The 18,271-nt window shown below is 39.6% G+C and overlaps 1 long non-coding RNA gene across 1 annotated transcript; it reads right to left on the bottom strand.

Annotated features, from left to right (window-relative positions):
* Window positions 1-4,483: 4,483 nt before the first annotated feature.
* LOC141634145 (uncharacterized) lies at window positions 4,484-8,258 on the bottom strand. Its single transcript, XR_012538895.1, has 4 exons — window positions 8,016-8,258; window positions 7,213-7,269; window positions 4,907-5,032; window positions 4,484-4,783 (listed from the first exon to the last, which is right to left on the bottom strand). It is a non-coding gene; the product is annotated as an uncharacterized LOC141634145 (long non-coding RNA).
* Between the last annotated feature and the right edge of the window lie 10,013 nt (window positions 8,259-18,271).

Here is an 18,271-nt window from a genome sequence, read left to right as displayed (position 1 = left end):
TTTACATTTTAGAGACCTCAAATCCGACTAATGATATCTATAACATTCAATCAAAGAAACTCAAATCAAGTGACCCAAGTGAAGCGTTCATTTGGCATTGTCGATTAGGTCACATAAACGAGAATCGCATCAAAAGATTAATTTCGACTAATGTGATTACACCATTTGATTTTCAATCATATGGAACATGTGAATATTGCCTTCTTGGTAAAATGACTCATAATCCTTTTAGTGGTAAAGGGACACGAGCTAGTGAACTATTGGGACTCATACATACCGATGTATGTGGACCAATGAGTATCACCGCTCGTGGAAATTATGACTACTTCATAACCTTCACCGACGACTTGAGTAGACATGGGTATGTCTATTTAATGAAACATAAGAGTGAAGCGTTTGAGAAATTCAAGGAATTTCAAAACAAAGTAGAGAACCAATTGGACAAAAAGATAAAAGCACTACGTTCCGATTGTGGTGGAGAATATCTTAGCCTTGAATTCGATTCACACTTGAAAGGTTGTGGTATAATATCACAACTTTCTCCACCTGGAACACCACAACTCAATGGTGTTGCCGAAAGGAGAAATCGAACCCTACTTGATATGGTTCGATCCATGATGAGTCAAATCGAGTTACCAAACTCGTTTTGGGGATTTGCAATCCAAACTGCAATTATATCTTTGAATAATAGTCCCACTAAGGCCACCGGAAAGACTCCATTTGAGATGTGGAGAGGACGAGTTCCTAATCTATCCTACATGAAAATTTGGGGATGTGATACTTACGTCAAGACAAAGAATGACAACAAGCTTGCCCCAAGATCCGAAAAATGCACCTTTGTAGGTTACCCATCGAATTCTCGAGGATACTACTTCTACAAACCTCAAGATAACAAAGTGTTAGTGTCTTGTGAGGCTGTCTTCTTAGAAAGAGACTTTATTTCTAAGAGACAGAGTGGGAGAAATTTTGAACTTGATGAAGTTCAAGAGCCACAAACCGAGGTAGAGACGCAAGAAGATGTTCCTTCATTGTCTAACGCGGTTGTCCCTCCTCCACTAAGAAGAACGGGTCGAGTAATACGCCATACCGATCGATATGTGGGACTTATCGAAGAAGATGGAACACTCGAAGTGTTGCTTATAGAAAGTGACGAACCCGCCACCTACAAGGCCGCAATCTCTAGTCCAAATTCCTTCTTATGGCTTGAAGCCATGAAGTCCGAAATGGATTTTATGCATGAAAACCAAGTTTGGGACTTGGTAGATTTGCCTAAAGGGGCAAGACCTCTTCAATGCAAATGGATATTCAAAGTAAAAAATGGCATAGAAGGACATGATGATGTCTACAAAGCTAGGCTAGTGGCAAAAGGATTTACCCAAGTCCAAGGTCTCCATTATGATGAGACCTTCGCGCCCGTAGCCATGCTAAGATCCATACGGATTTTGTTAGCGATCGCCGCATTTCATGATTATGAAATATGGCAAATGGATGTCAAAACCGCTTTTCTAAATGGGCATTTAGAAGAGGAGGTGTACATGATACAACCCAAAGATTTTATTGATTCTAAAAATCCTAACAAAGTGTGCAAGCTTAAGAGATCCATTTATGGTCTTAAGCAAGCATCTAGAAGTTGGAATCATCGATTCAATCATGTTATAAAGGAGAATGGTTTCACTCGAAGTGTTGAGGAACCATGTTTATACATGAAATTTAGTGGGAGCAATGTTGTGTTCCTAATCTTGTATGTCGATGACATACTACTCATTGGAAATGATGTTCCAATGTTGTCTTCTGTTAAGAAGTGGTTAGGTAACCACTTCCAAATGAAGGATTTAGGAGAAGCACAACGCATATTAGGTATCCGGATCCATAGAGATAGATCCAAGAGGATATTGGCACTAAGTCAAGAGTCTTATGTTGATAAGATTCTTCAACGGTTCAGCATGGACAAATCTAAAAGGGGATTGGTACCTATGGTAACTGAGACTATATTGAGCAAGACTCAATCTCCGTCCGAACCCTATGATGTTGAACGCATGAAGATGATCCCTTATGCTTCCGCTGTTGGATCAATCATGTACGCCATGATATGCACACGTCCTGATGTCTCGTATGTTTTGAGCATGACGAGTAGATATCAAGGAAATCCCGGTGAGAGTCACTGGATTGCCGTCAAGAACATCCTTAAGTACTTGAGAAGGACTAAGGATTCTATCTTAGTGTTTGGAGGAGACACCGAACTCCGTGTTAATGGATACACGGACTCAAGTTTTCAAACAGATATAGATGACATGAAATTACAAGCTGGTTTCGTTTTCATGCTCAATGGTGGTGCCGTTAGCTGGAGAAGCTTCAAGGAAGCTGTGACCGCGGATTCAACAACGGAGGGTGAGTACATTGCAGCATCAGAAGCTGCCAAGGAAGCTGTGTGGATCAGGCATTCACGGAAGGTCTAAGAGTAGTACCTACCGCCAATGATCCCATCACTCTCTATTGTGATAATAGTGGGACGATCTTCCAAGCTAAGGAGCCAAAGTCTGGTAATAGATCTAGACATGTACTTAGAAAATATCATGTAATTAGAGATTTCATTGAAAGAAAGGAAATTGCGATTTGTAAGGCCTTTATCGCAGGCCAAGCATGATGGACATGTTGCGTCCATGGGACTTAAACGTGTACCAAGTTTTTGTTAGATTTTGAAATGAAATAAAAGTGTTGTTTTTGTTCATGTTCACAATCACATTTGTCTTTTATCTTTAATTTATACATTGTTACATCCAAACGGGTTGTGGTGACAATTGAACCCCGTTAAAGTGAACACGGATTAACATAGTATTTGACCATAGTCACTTGTATGAGGTGACGTCTCGAAGTGACTGGAGTGTGATGCGATTGATGGCAAGTTCAAGTGCCATAGAGTCATGTGAGATGACTAGTCGATCACATAGGCAGACTATTAGGAACATTTTGTCGGGCCTTATGACCGCTTATAGAGTTCTGGCAAATTTATATAGCCTGGTCGTGGCGAGAGCTATTATAGTATTCTAATGAGTCGATTCTTTTGACTAAAGACTATTCGCCTAAGATGGCACAGTTTCAGATTAACTTTAATTTGTGTTACTACGACCTTCGTAAATGGGGTCAAATGGGCATATTTTGGGTTATGATGGCTGTGGCTAGTCGAAGGGAATGAGTGCGATAGGAATTGTCCACCCCTAGTCAGGGTTATAACAATATCTCAGGGCCACTCGAGGAGTAATGAACTAGAAATGCGTGGCCACGCTAGGAATGAATCCATGGTGGATAAATCCGGTCAATCAGTTATTCTCCAGATCGAGGAAACCACTCTCGATATGATCACTTGCAAGTACGACCTGAAAGACACCTTGCATTGAGTGGGAGATAGTAATAGGACAAGAGAATTGGTGACGCACACTTGTCGAGGACAAGTGGGAGATTGTTGGAATATGCGTCCTCCGACAATAATGCGATCACTCTGTGATCATGATGATCACATGTTTAAGTCTCATTTTAAAGAATACAAATTGGGAAGTATTTTTATGTCAATTGGTCCACACATATCGGTAATGATTGGTCGACTAGAGTTTGACATTCGTCGTGCGACGGTGGTGATCAGTTGATCCCCTAGGTCATACCTAAAGGATAATACTCTTAATTGATCATTTAATTAATCGTATAACGTTGCGAGTTAATTAAATTACTTGAAAATTGACGGACGATTTTGGAAGTAAAATTTACGTATCTCATTATAATCTAATTAAATAAGATACGGTCTAAGTGATCGAATTGTTTTATTACTTGGATGAAATTATTGTTTAAGGAAACAATTGAAATTGAATGAATAAATTATTATAAATACAAGATTTTGTGATTTATAATTGGTAATTATTTTGGTACAAGTAATTATGAATTACTAAGTCAATTTTGTATATGACGTATTTTTATTAATGCGTTGATTTTTAATATGTTAAAAATACATAACAATTTTATGTGACATGTGACATGTGACATATGACAATTTGACAAAGATAAAATGGAGTCCATTTTATCCATGTTAACCGAAAATAATGGGTTGATTAGGAAAATATTAGTTTAATTATGTTAGTGGTAAACATAATCATGTTTGTCTAATGTTAGCCATGCAAGCCTACATGTTCTTGTGAAGGCAACCTTGTGCATGCATTGGCTCCTTCTTTTCCCCCCTTCCACCCGGTTTTGAGAAGAGAAATCCCATGGGTTTTTCTTCTTATTTTACTTAATATACACTATGATATTTACTAGTGTATTATTCATTCTAACACACAATTAAAATAAGAATTTTAGAGAGATAAAAAGCTTTCATTCTCCTCCTTCTCTCAACCGAATTAGAGAGCACAAAATAAAGATTTTTGGGTCAATTTTTATTTAAATTAATGTTATTCTAGTATTAATAATATTAATTTTATTAAGAGTATATCTTGGGTATTATTCCTTGGGAGGGATACTATACTTGTATCTCTTGTGCCCTTTGATCCGAAAATACAATGTAAGAATAAAGATTTCTTCCTTATTTTACATATAGTTTGCATGCATAAGATCACTTTTAATTTTACGACTAAATTAAAATCATAGCATATATGAATATGTTGAGTAATAGAGATCTAGATTTCTAACACATCCCACCTGCGAAATGTCTTATTTTTCAGCATCTCATCTTCTACCTCTACCTCTTTCACTTCATTTTTCCATATTCAAATTCATTCGTTCAATAGTTCTTCCTGACCTGAAAGTTAACTCTCGCCATAAGCATTGTACTTGAAGAAAATGGCTCTATTACAAGATACTTCTAGGCAAAGTATTTTAAACAATGTTGTGCACATACTAAGACGAGAATATATTGCCATACCTGCCCCATCTATGGGGATTGAGTTTGAGTATGGTGTTGCACAACAGGAGCTGAAGGAAGTGGGTCAAAAAACACTATAAAAGATAAGTTGTCATACTCGACCAAGGTAGCGTCAGTGGTTCCATACTGCACAACAAATAAAATATATCAGAAAGAACTTTACAGTCTTTACGAAATATGTGCAGGAAAATGAAAAGTAGAAAAGCATTTGTAAACAAACCAGAGAGATTTAGTAAAATTTATTTAAACTAAGTTTAGTAACAAAAGTTGCATGAATGTGTGACGTTGCTGAAATCTACTCGGGATCATGACCAAGAATACGCACTAAGTAATCTAAAGCCCATGACCAAGAACATTGCATAAATTAGACCTGCAAGAGTAAATAAATGAATTGCTGATAAGCGATGTGTGGTATCTTCCCGACGTTATCTGCATCTACTGATACACAATTTACAAAGTAATGGTGTAAGCTTAAGGAGCACAAGAATCACACAAATTAGTGTCAAGTTCTGCATTACACACAAAACTGAAAAAAAAATTACAATAATAACTAGTATTTCAGAACATCAATCTCAGCCGCATATATGTAAATATACGGAGAACCAATTTCATGAAGCAGAGTAGCTATATTAGAAGGTATATCAATTTGTAATTGAAGTCTAAGTTGCAACTTATCATTTTGTCCCTGCAATTTTTAGCCACGCACTGTACAAAATAAAATAAAATAAAATTATGGAGTCATAGTCATAATAACAATTTTTAATTCGAGAAAATCAAGAGATTGTTTAAACTCACCTTTATTTTTGAGTTATTTCATAAGTATAACACTAACATTGGCAGCGACTTTTGCGGTTAATTGGCATAAAAAATCATAGTTGGACAAAGTAAATTACGGTATATCAATCCGTAATTGAGTACTCCGTAGTTCGCAAGATTAACACTATGGATTTTGGTCCCCTGCTTATAGATGTATGATCTGGTGGGAGTCAACCCTAATTTTATTCCAAGAAACCCCATCATTTGGTGTGGTAAAGGAGACGTGCTGGTTGGATTAGTTTCCCGCTAGTGCTGAACATAGGTTACATGTGTTGGTGCTCGGCTGCTCGTGCCAAAAACCAGAGCTACGTGCACAATGCCGTCATTGCTAGATACATGGTTGTTGGGGTTGTAGGTAATTTTGGCACAATTGTGACAACAATAGCGTACCAACACTGGCACAGATGCTTCACAACAAACAAAACAACAAGGCAATTTTTTCTCGAACTAAGTTGGAACATATTCTACATTTAACCCTGTTAAAACTTTAGTTACAAGCTATTCAAAAGGGCATTGAAAGTTTGATCTCAAAGGTGAGAGCAGAGGTCATAAGCATAAGATAGAACATATATTCGAAAATTTCAACTTAACATGGTTTATCATAATTTATAGCATAAGCGCACAACGCTATTTAATAATGTAATAATAGCTAACTAACTAACTTTAGCGACTCACCTTTAGGGCAGAGGTTTTCAAAGTAGCTAGAAATAAGTCCGATTAAATTCCGCCACATTGTGAAAAAATAATATAGATGAGCAAAAAAATGGATCAATATTGATATAAAGAAAAATGTAACTTGAATACCCAAATTAAACAAAATGGAAGTTAAAAGAAGCATATAGAAGAAGACGAAGGTTACATCCCCGATTGTACAATCATAATGATCAGTTGCAAATAGAGTGCCGACTACTGAGAAATTATGGAGCAATTAGCAATGTCTGAGAAATTATGGAGCAATTGCAATATGAGGAGGAGAAATTAAATACTACTTGCAACAAGTTAATAGAGTTTGAGTTTTAATACATAAATTCAATGACCATAGAGGAGCTGAAAAGATTGTGACCGTGGTGTAATGGCAGAGTTGAAGAGTTAAATGGTAGAGTAAATTGAAACGCTTATGTACTCTCATTTAATTTTTCAGTTTTTATCCGATGGAACAATTGCTATAAGCGTGTGCGTGTACGAGGGAAGTGGGGAGTAAAGGATAATCTGGTGATGCCATGTCAGCTTAGGAGGATGTTTAAGTCTTGCCTTTTAATAGTATTTATAGATTTGTGCAGCAATTTCCACTATTGACATTGAATTTTTAAGGCTCCAATTATGATGATCCTTGACTATTTACAAGCAGAGTCTACACAATAAGGCAGTAAGTCTATCGAGTTTGAAAACAATTCAGAACACACAATGGCTGAAAAACGAGAAACTGATATAAAGGCCAGCAAATAAAAGAGAAACTAATATAAGATAACTGCGAAACAGCATAAACATACCAAGAGTGTTCAACTCGAAAAGTTGATTAAGCCCTGAAATCGAGGAAATCTCATTATCTGCACGTAACACAACCAACATAAAAACTCATAACAAACCTATCTGGTCTGATTTCTCCCATCATTATACACCTAATTGAACTCAATACTAATAAAAACACTAATTCACATGTACTACAACACAATTATGAAAGCTGATTAAAGAAATTACAGTAAGATTAGTGAGGGATTCAATGCCTTTCAAAAAATCAAGCTTGTTCTACTACACAGATAACACTTCAACTTGCGTTCCAGACAATATTGTATAGAATATTATTTTTAGCATAATTTAAACAAAGATTACTAAAATAAAAAAAATGAATTAGAAGATTACCTAATTAAATAAACACAAATAGGAAAGAAAAGGCAGATTAATCCTAGTAAAAACAAGCTATCAATCCATTTGTCCCCAATACATTTAAACATATACATTAGCTGCGAAAGTCACTTCAAATCGAAATAATTAATGATGGATACCCACACTTTCAGCAGAAAGGCGGATTAATCCATTATTTATCCAAAAAAAAGGCTGACCCTATTTACACACTGAGAATCAATCAAAACTAGTAAAAAGTTGGGATGAAAGAATCATAAATTCGGAATTCAAACAATCAACTAGCAGAACGATAATAATACAAGAGTATGAATTGCATACACCTATCAAATCCAAACGAAAAATCCCTAAATTTGGTATAAGCATAACCCTAAATCAAATTAAGCTATAATTCAATAGTATATAAAATAATTAGCCTTCTCATAAACGGTACCTAAAATGTGACGGATCAGTGATGAAGGCGGCGACTTGACAGCGTGGTGGTGTTGGCGAACAATTGAGCGAGTGAGTGACGGTGGAGAATGACTGAGCGATGTTGACTTGGGCATCGTCAGCAGAGGCGGAGGCCGGCCGATGGCCACGGTGGCGATTAAGCGACAGAGGTAGTGCTTTTGCGTGAGAGAAGATGATGATCGAAGAATAATGAGTCATAGAGCTTTTGCAAGTTGTGAGTGCGAGTGTATATGAGTTTTTTTTAATTAATTATCATTTGCATCGGTTTCAATTATAAATGACGCAAAAACATAATATTAAATACGTCGGTTGAAGGAAATAACTGATGTATTTGATCAAATACGTCAGTTTTGCACATAACCGACGCAATTATTATTATTATTATTATTATTATTATTATTATTATTATTATTATTATTATTATATACGTCGGTTGTGGAAAAAACCTGATGTATTTGATTAAATACGTCAGTTTTGCACATAACCGACATAATTCAATAGACGCAATTGGGGTTTTTTCTACTAGTGGGAGTTTGGGAACCTAAAGAGCTAGGTGCGTGAACCTGGGTATATGAACCTAAAAGGACAGGCTGGTATGGGAACTTAAAGGCTTGTGAACCTAAGAGGAATTGGGATCCCAAGGTTAAGTTTAGGAACTTACTGGGTTAGTAATTCTTGTTTTGAACGCATGCTTCTAGGTTTTCTAAGGAAAAAAGGAAAAGGTATGAGAACTTCAAAAGGATTTACGGGTTTATGAACCTACGGACATTTGGTATAAGAGCTTTTAGGTTTACGAACCTAAGGGAAGCTATTTTGGGATCTAAGAATCAAAGGGTATGAATCCTAACTTTGGGTTTACAAACCTAAAGAAGGAGGCTCTGGTTTGGGAACTTCTGGAGAACGACACATTTGCTGAACTCCGTGAGGAAACAATAATATTGAGGGTAGCAGGACGTCGGTAGAAACTGCTGGGGGATCTGCTTGCGTCGGTCTCAAGCGAACTCTGGCAAAAACTTGAGGTTGAATCTGCTTTCGTCAGTCTCAAGCGAATCAGGCTTCCGATAAATACGTGGGCTGTAAGCGGCAACGAAATCTCGCTGGGGTACACATCGACGATTAGGAACATCTTGATCGTCATGGGAGAAATCTTGAGTGAGCAATACTGCAAAATACTGCTGCGCTGGATATAACGATTTGAGCAATACTGCAAAATACTGCTGCACTAGGGAGAATGAAGACTTGAACAATACTGCAAAATACTATTGCGTTGTGGAGAATAAAGACTTGAGCGAAGCCCCCAGTTGGAGCGAGCATTGCTTCTGATACTTACCTGCATGGTTAGTAGCTACACAAGAATGCGATCTAATAGGAAAAAATAGCATATAAACACATGCATGTAAGCAATTATCACATGGACCTCGAATGAGGAAACACATAGGTTTTGCAAAAGTTGTGTCTTTATAAAAGTTGTTTAAAACTTGCTCAAAGAAATTTGTCGTTTATAATGCGTTATGCATATTGAAATGGGCTTTAAACACGTGACTGACGCGGACACAGACCTACTAGGACGCGACACGGGGATGACTCTGATAGACTTTGCCTAAGTATGCGCAACCCCTAGCAAAGTACGGGTGACAACGCATATCAGTTCTCAAGGTAGAAGAATTGCAAGAATGATGGGGACATATAAAGGCAAGGCATGAGCCGTGGATCAGCTGTCTGCTTGGACACCCTTTTACTGCCGCTTGCTGTAAAAGAGACCCCTCTTGAGGCACGATAACTTGGAGAATCGATCTAAGACCTTTGTCATTGTCCAGACCGAGCACTAGCTTGACTCAAATGAGACTCGAAGACCAAAAAGGAGGATGAAGGAAGGGTGACATCTCGGAAGAGAAGCCCCCAGCATGAGAAGATGACTCTAGACTTTGGTAAAAAAGAGACTGTGCGACAAGAAGGAGCCCCCAGTAAAGAGGTAGAAATGGAAATTGTGGTTGGAAGGTTGAAATTGAGGTTGAAAGTTGATGTTTGAGGTGGTTGATAATTGAGGTTAAAACTTAAAAGTTGGAACGGTTGTGTTAATGAGGACTGCCTACATATTCACGTGCAGTGAAATCAAACCAGATCGTAGTTTTGAGGTTTGGTTAATTTTGTTTGGGTGTTGTGGTTGTATCCTTCTTGTGTAAGAAAGGACTGCCTACGTATCCACCTGAAGAGGTGAAATCAAACCATGCTCTTAGTTCAGGGGTGTGCCTAAACTATGTTGTCAGGGCTTTAAAGTGCATGGGTCAGGAGAGTATATTCCTTTTGTGACTCAAATAATAGATTTGAGATAACTCCCTCTGATCATAGACCAAAGAGGTGTAATTTTGTAAAAATTTCCTTGTCGTGTGAGCGCACTTGAAGGTGGACCCTAAGGATGGATATGGGTTCATCATGCCCTAAGTAGCAAAGTATTCGAAGACTCCGTGTCTGGGTCAAGGTGAAACTGGATTGGAGATTTCGAATGTGGAGCTCGGAAATAAGAGGCTTTGATGGACAAATCTCTAGAGCTTGATTTTGTGGAGTTAAGGCTCGATGGGGATTATGGCTTGTAATATGGCTTGGAAATGGAGTCTCCTGACTTGATGTAGCCTGAGCACATAAAGGTAGGTTAATTGACGCGGGATCAAGTTTCCATGTCTTGGCTCTAAAGGATGGGTATTCTTGACGAGCTTGAGAGGATTCTCAAAATTCCTAACTATCTACCTGTAACGGTCTCGAGAAGGACTTAGGGTGTGTGAAAGGCTAAGCGAGGGTGCTAGCTGACCATGTTCATTGGCGTCTTGATTCTATATAGACTTCAGTAGTATTGCGTTTATTATTTGATGCTTTTTCTTGATTTAGACTCAGAGTCTTGGTTCAGGTTTTTGAAGATAACTTTGACTTGGGATATTGACTTTGACTTGTTTGATTGATTGAGGCTTGTTCTTTTGACTCTTTTGTCTTGATTACGGGCATAACTGTGGCCTGGGATATTGATCTTGGTCATTTCTCTTGAGTGAGCCTTTGTCTTTGATCATAGCTCGTATCGTCTTGGATTTGCTTGCTACCATGGATTTGGGTCAGACTAGCGCCTTTGGGTGTGAAATGGGTTGGTCTTTAGTAACACGGGTTGTTTATTGTGGGGAATGGGCTTGCCTTCCGTCATGGATTATTGACAAGGGAGATGGTCTGGATTCGTCCTACAATCTCTTGAGATATGCTCGTCCTAAACTGGGGTATAGTGAGGTTTCTATTGCCAGACATGGAATAGGTAAGGAAAATGAACATGGAGTTTCAGGTCCTCTACAACTCGAAATGGAACATCATTTAAGTGCACTCACATCGATTGACATGTGTTGTTCGTTTTAAAATGTCTCAAATCAATTCTTGTTGTCACGGGAAAAGGATAAGATAAAATATGTGGATTGAAAATTGTACTTTTATTGAAAAGAAGAATGAATGTATTTAACATAGACTCGAGAAGACATGACTCGTGGGACAGCCCCCAGGTTGTCACTAGAAATGGAAATGGACACAAAGAAAAATATTAGAAAATAATTATGCGATAGAAAGCCTAGGACTCGGACTCGGACTCGGACTTTGACTCGATCTCAGATCCAGACTCGTAATCATCGGCCCACGCTTGAACATTTACTCTTCCAGTAATTAGCTTCGGTATCTGACTTTGAGCATTCATGTAATACCCGCCCTTTTAGAGACCCGTTGACCAGCGTTGACTGACCTTGGGAGCAGGAATAGTTCTTAGAAGTGCGTGCCAAAGCCATCTTGGGTTACGAGTTATGAGTGGTACTCGATAGAGTAGAGGCTACTCGATCGAGTAGCGCGGTTACTCGATCGAGTAGGGGGTCACTCGATCGAGTATGTGGGGTACTCGATCGAGTATCGAGTTTTCAGAGAGGGTTTTTAATCGCGTCTTGTTAAATCCGCAAATTATTTCCGCCTCATTCCTCCTGTCCTTCAGTCGCCTCTTTCCCTTCCCTTCACCATAAAACCTCCATGGAAGCCTTTTGAGGGTCCTTGTGCCTTAGGAGAGCATAGTTTGAGTCGGGTAGCGGTCTTTTGCCGGATTTCTCTTTATAGGTATGTCATCATCATCATCCGTATCTTTGTCTTTACAGTTAGGGTTTGCTTGGTAGTAATAGGTGTTGTGTTGTGGTTATAGGCTTTGCTTGATTGCTGGATATGTCGTATGTTGGCATGGATTGGTTGCAGTTGCTTAAAGGTAGGGTTTCCTACTCAAGATTACTTACATAATGTGTGGTGATTGTCTTTGTAGTTAGTGTTGTTGATTGATTGGATGGTTGCGATATTGTATTGTGATTGTGATTGTTTGTCTCTGGTTCTCGAGATGCGTTCTCGGCTGAGTGGAGTCACTTGCGGGAGTGGCTTCACGCCCTAGTTTCGCCCTTCGTGGAACCCGCCACGGAAGGGGATGTGCACATTAATGGGACAGGGTTATCGCTCGGTATGATGAGCGGGGATTTGGTGGGTACGGCTGCGGTCCCCCATGGCGTGTCCGGGTCCCAGTGGACAGTCGGTGATGGAGATTGATCGGTGTGGGTTGCTTGTGTGTGGCTGGTTGTGTTACATTGTATTGCTAGTTGTTGTTGGCTTTGTTGTGTTTTATCTCAGTACTGACCTTGTGTGGTTGTCTTCTTGTTTTATGTGTCTGCCGTGATCCCTTATGGTGAGCAGTCTGTCTTAGCAGGTGTTGATGTCGTTGATAGCTGGAGTCCGGGCAGGGATGAGGCTTCACGAGATTTGATAGTTATAGCAAGTAGTCTTGAGTTGTATCTTTTATATCATTAGTTGGTTTAAAACACTTGTAATATAACATAATAGTTCTTTTATCGACATTTGATTATTACTTTCCTCGGGCAACCGAGATGGTAATGTCCTTATATGCTAAGGAAGGCCTAGTTAAGGCTCCTTTGGATATAGGGGTGTTACAAAGTGGTATCAGAGCGACGATTTTGGAACCTGTAACAAAAGAAAATAATGAACGTAGTGAGTCTAATAAAATGAACCTGGTGTATGTGTAATGAGAGCCCCAGCTGATGCTAGGTTTTGGGTGAGTAGGCGCCCTCATTTCAAAATCTTGGCCCCATGATACTTAAGCCAGTCACATGGTATGGAAATGTGGAGTCTGTGTGTATATGTATGATGTGTATGTTAATAGTGTCGGAGTTATCTGAGGCCGAGTCTTTGATAACATAGAGATGCGTATAATGGTTGCGTTTGGATGATGCTTAGTGAAGTTTTGGCTTGATTAACGAGCTTGTATGATGATTCCGGGATACGTGACAAAAGTTTATTTGATAGAAATGCGTGAAATGTGAAAGTGTATGCCGTAATATGAAAGTGATTTTGTTGGAGTTTGCTTCAAGTGGTTGGTAATGGTAATACTATGCGAGTTTATAAGTCCTACGGTAGCCATAGTGTAATAGTTATAAGAATTGTTGAGTTATATTATGAAATATGGCATGTTGTAATGCGTATATGCCTTGTTTATTGGTTGAAATTTTTCCGCTGCGTGACAAATGATTTATGTAAGATGATTTGCTTATGATTCAATTTGGAACATGATAGATTAATTCGTGATGAAGAGTATGCATTTATATGATATATGAAAGAATGAATTAATGTTAATTATATGTTTCAAGTTGAAGTGAGCACGAGTTTGGTAGTAATGTGGTAAAATGAGTTTAAGTGTAGTATGATGACGTGATTATGCTTGTGGATGACTCGGTAGCAGGTAAACCGAGTTGGGTAATTTATTGTAGCATAGTATGGCATGAGCCTTAATTGTTGAACGATATGGGATGCTTGAGTAATAATGGTAACGCGTGAGTAAGTGTGATGACTAGTGGCGAATTCCGAACTCAGTTTGGAATCGACATGCGGTATTGTTTTTGCAGGAATCTTCGATTTATCTCGTATTTCCGACCGAGTACTTAACTATACTTGACCGAGTGCGAGTGCTTACTAGACCGAGTAGACCTTACTCGATCTAGTTAGGAAGCTATGACGTCGGAAAGTGGAAAAATTTCTGCAGACACTCGATGAAATAGCTCCTACTCGACCGAGTAGGGTGGTACTCGATCGAGTACCCTAGACACTCGATCGAGTAGGTTACTGTACAGTGAACCTTACGGGTTTCTTAAAACCCCTATTCTTTCTAATCCTTATCATTCTTTCCCTATAATTCGAACCCTAAGCCTAAAATTTCCTCTCAAAAGCTTTCCTCATCTTGTGTTGGTGGTGATTCTTGGGGTTGTTTTTTCTGTTTGATTTCGTTTCTTTACTTTTCTACTTAATCAAGGTATGATTTCTTCCTTATTTACATGTTTTTATGCCTTAAATTTGTTGAGGATGAGTGTATAACCTGAAAATTTCGATTCATGTGGTCAATTTGTTGCTTTTAATTGTTGTAATATGATTCACATGCTCCCCTCTCTTGATTATTGGTGAATAATTGTTGTAAAATAGACTAGAAATTGCCAAATTGAAACCAAAATTTCTAGGGTTTACAAAAATCTAAATTGAATTTTGATTGTTTTACAATGATTAGATGATGGAATTGAGTACTATATATTGTTTATATCATGTCGAAGAGTGAATTTTGATGATTATCACCTTAAAAAGTTGCCTTAAAACTCCGTCTTAAAAGTGCCCCAAGTGGAAATTCGTTTATTATATCTGAAAATTGGGGTTGTATATGACTGTTTAAGTAAAGGTTGAACTTCAATATGATAATAGTGGTGTTAATTCACGAAGAATATGTCAAAATAATTACAGCTGTAGAGACCGTCTGACAAGTTTAACTGAGTTATTTGTTTCTAATATTGAAGATGATGATAATTTGTCCTAAGTTACTTTTCCATGAGCTTGTACAAATGCCTCACATGTTATTAGGAGTGTGTATGGAGTGACCTTAGAATCATGCTAGGATGTTGGAATTTGTTGAGCATGTGTATTCATCATGATAAACTTTTCACAACTAGTAAACATGAGTAGCTATAAACTGAATGCGCATATCAAATTGGGAAATTACTGGTGAAAGTGTGTACTTAGTTTTGAATCCAAGTTCAATTACGTGAAGTATATGCTTTACATGTTTATGCAAGTTTGTTTAAAATCATATGCTGAAACAGATGCCGAGACCGAACGTAGGGACCCGTCAGAGTAAACGGGGGAGGGTGACACAGCCTAAGATTGGGGAGGGGAGTGGACCCGTGGTACCCGCAGTTCCGGAATACCCTTCTGTTGTGTTTGTAGATTTCAAACAGAGAGAGCGTTTTGTAGTTTTGCAAAAACGCAAAATGAGGCCGACAAGGTGTATAGATACTACACTTTTCGAGGAGGTGGGAATAGAGACGGATGTCCGTCACATATTCGAGACTTTGGGTTTTACGGGGTTGTATAGGCTGAGGAAACACTCTACCCTTTTCTCACCTTGGAGTTTATGAGCTCCTTTAGCTATGACCCAGCTGCCCAGACCGTTGAGTTTCGGTTGATGAACACCAGTTTCTTGCTTTCTATGGACCAATTTGCTTCTCACCTTGGGTTGGCCAAGCCTCCCAAGGACTCCATCACTGATATCCCTGCTGAGTGCGGTGTCTGCCGCCTAATGCCTTGTCTGACCGGAAAACCAGCTCCCACCTCAAGTAACATGCTGATTAATGATGTTTAGCATGTCACATTGAGGATCTTTCTTCGTTCCCTCTCGAACCTCCTTTATGATCGACCGGATATCAGTAAGCTGAACAACCATGAGGTGTTACTTCTGATGTCTTACTAGAACCCGGAGCGGGCCAGGAAAGTGGTCTTTAATGCTCCTTCCATCGTTTGTGCTGCCCTTGACTTGATGGCTACTGCCTCTTCCCGGTACTTGAGTTGTGGCACTATCGCCACTCGGTTAGCTGAAAAGCTAACCTCCTTTGAGGCTTCTTCGGAGTATGTGTCTCTGGCTACCCCAGTGCCTACCATGGACCGTGATTACTATCTCGACCTGAAGTGGTTGAGAACTCTGGCTGACGGTAGCCTGGCTTGGAGGGTATGGGGCGTGAGTTGGATGGGGATTCCGGCTCCTGAGTACCTTCCATCGACCGAGCTGTTAGAGCCGGTGGTGACAGCTATTGACTCCGACGAGGAGGAGGAGGATGATGACGTGCCTTGTCAGTTGCAGACCTACCTCATCGATGACGCGATCCTAGAGGAGATGCCCGAGCCAAAGAAGGGGGAGAACGCGGCAGTCAGGGAGGAGAGACCCAGGTTGGGGAGAGGACCCCGCAGAGTGAGAGAGAGGACCGCGGAGACTAGGCCACGGCCGGTAGCACCACAACAGCAGCATCATCCTTTCCCGTGCTACCCTTACCTCGACACCCCGGAGACGCGATCTAGCTACTTGGCAGAGAGAGTGTCATCTACTTTGACACTCAGGAATATGCATGAGATGGCGTACACTCAGGGGATAGGGACCGAGGGAACGCATCCGGTTTGGTGGAGTGGTGTTGGAGACTATAGTGGGGTCTTCCACTCTTACGGAGTGGATCAGTCAGCTTGGGGGGCGCCTCAGTCCTTTCCCTACGGTGGTTTGACCCCATGGCATGTAGGCCCGGGAGTGGGAGCGGGAGTTGATGCAGGCATCGGGTCATCGGGAGCGGGCACCTCGGGAGGTGATGGTAGAGGAGATGAGTTGATGGTTGAGCAGCAGCAGCAGCAGGAGGAGTGATGCTCCTAGTTTCTTTATCTTGATTATGATTGTCGGTCGTGGATGTTGGTAGTTGTTGGTTGTTAGGACCTTTTATTTTTCGGATTTGTATGCTTGGCCATAAGGCCGGATTTACTACTTGACTTTGTTGCAGGATTTTATGAGTTGGGAGGTCATTCCGACTCAAGTTATGTGACGATTTGGTATATATATATGTGATTATGGCAGGTTCCCCAAAATTCTGACCTATAGGTACTCGACAGAGTACCCCCATACTCGGTCGAGTAGTTATAGGTGTGGCAAAAAGGGAGCGTTCTGATCTCAGGCTACTCTATCGAGTAGCCAAGACACTCGACCGAGTAGCATGGCACTCGATCGAGTACCCTTACATACTCGATCGAGTAGCACTGTTACAGGAAGTTTTCAAAAATTAAAATTGTTCAATTGTTTTATAATTGCAAGTTTGATGTTTAGCGTGGTTATTAGTGCGTAGTAACACCTTTGAACCGTCAATTTCATATGTTAGAAGTCGTGCTTGAGTTTTATATACATATCCGTAACAAATAGTGGAGTAGTGATGGTCTCTTGTTGCTTTAATATTACATCCGCCATATTACGATCTATTCGCCGGAGTTACATCTTTTCATACGCTTGTGCATACGATATTAACATGCTTTATCGACGACGGCTAGTTATTCCGGTGGATTGTGTATGATTTCTAATTTAGCGAGTATAGGCTTAGTGAGTAATGTCCATGATAAATAATATGGTTCTAATTTATGTTGTGATGCAAGTAATAGGTAATATGTGTGGTAATTTTGGTGGTGAACTTCGGGGACAAAGTTCCTTTTTAGAGGGGAAGAGTAATGTCGCAAAATAAAAAGGCTGATTTTGAAGTTATGTTGTTATTCGTTTATAATGTTTTGTTGTTTAATTAGAAAATTTTCTAGTACATTGATCACATTGCTTATATGAAGTGTAAGTGGTTACTTTAGTTCATTGAAGTGAATGTGATAGTATGTCATAAAGAGATAGTTGTGGTGCAATGTGTCGTAATAGAATCGCGTTGTTGAGTAACATGGTGGTATTAGTTATGAGATATGTTTCGGGTCGATAGTTGTTACCATATGATGGGTGATCGTCGTTTGTGCTGGTTCGTATTGCGAGATTGATGTTTTATATATGATTGTTTGTAAGGGTGGATGTATACATATAGAGTGACAATTGATAATGATGATGTTTATATGATAGCTGTAAGAGTTGATATGAATAGAGCATTAGATAATGATGATATGATGACATGGGGGATGGCGTTTCAGGGAAGTAGGTGATTTGTGTCGAAAGGATAGTGATGTCGTGTCTTCCCGTGTCTTGTGCGTTGAGTTAGGTAAGTTGAACTTCGGGGATGAAGTTCTTTTTAAGGGGGGGAGACTGTAATACCCGCCCTTTTAGAGACCCGTTGACCAGCGTTGACTGACCTT

This window comes from Silene latifolia, chromosome Y (genome assembly GCF_048544455.1).
Source record: "Silene latifolia isolate original U9 population chromosome Y, ASM4854445v1, whole genome shotgun sequence".
Classification (NCBI taxonomy): domain Eukaryota; kingdom Viridiplantae; phylum Streptophyta; class Magnoliopsida; order Caryophyllales; family Caryophyllaceae; genus Silene; species Silene latifolia.
The sequence above is the reverse complement of the archived record's forward strand: the minus strand, read 5'-3'. Positions and strand labels throughout refer to the sequence as shown.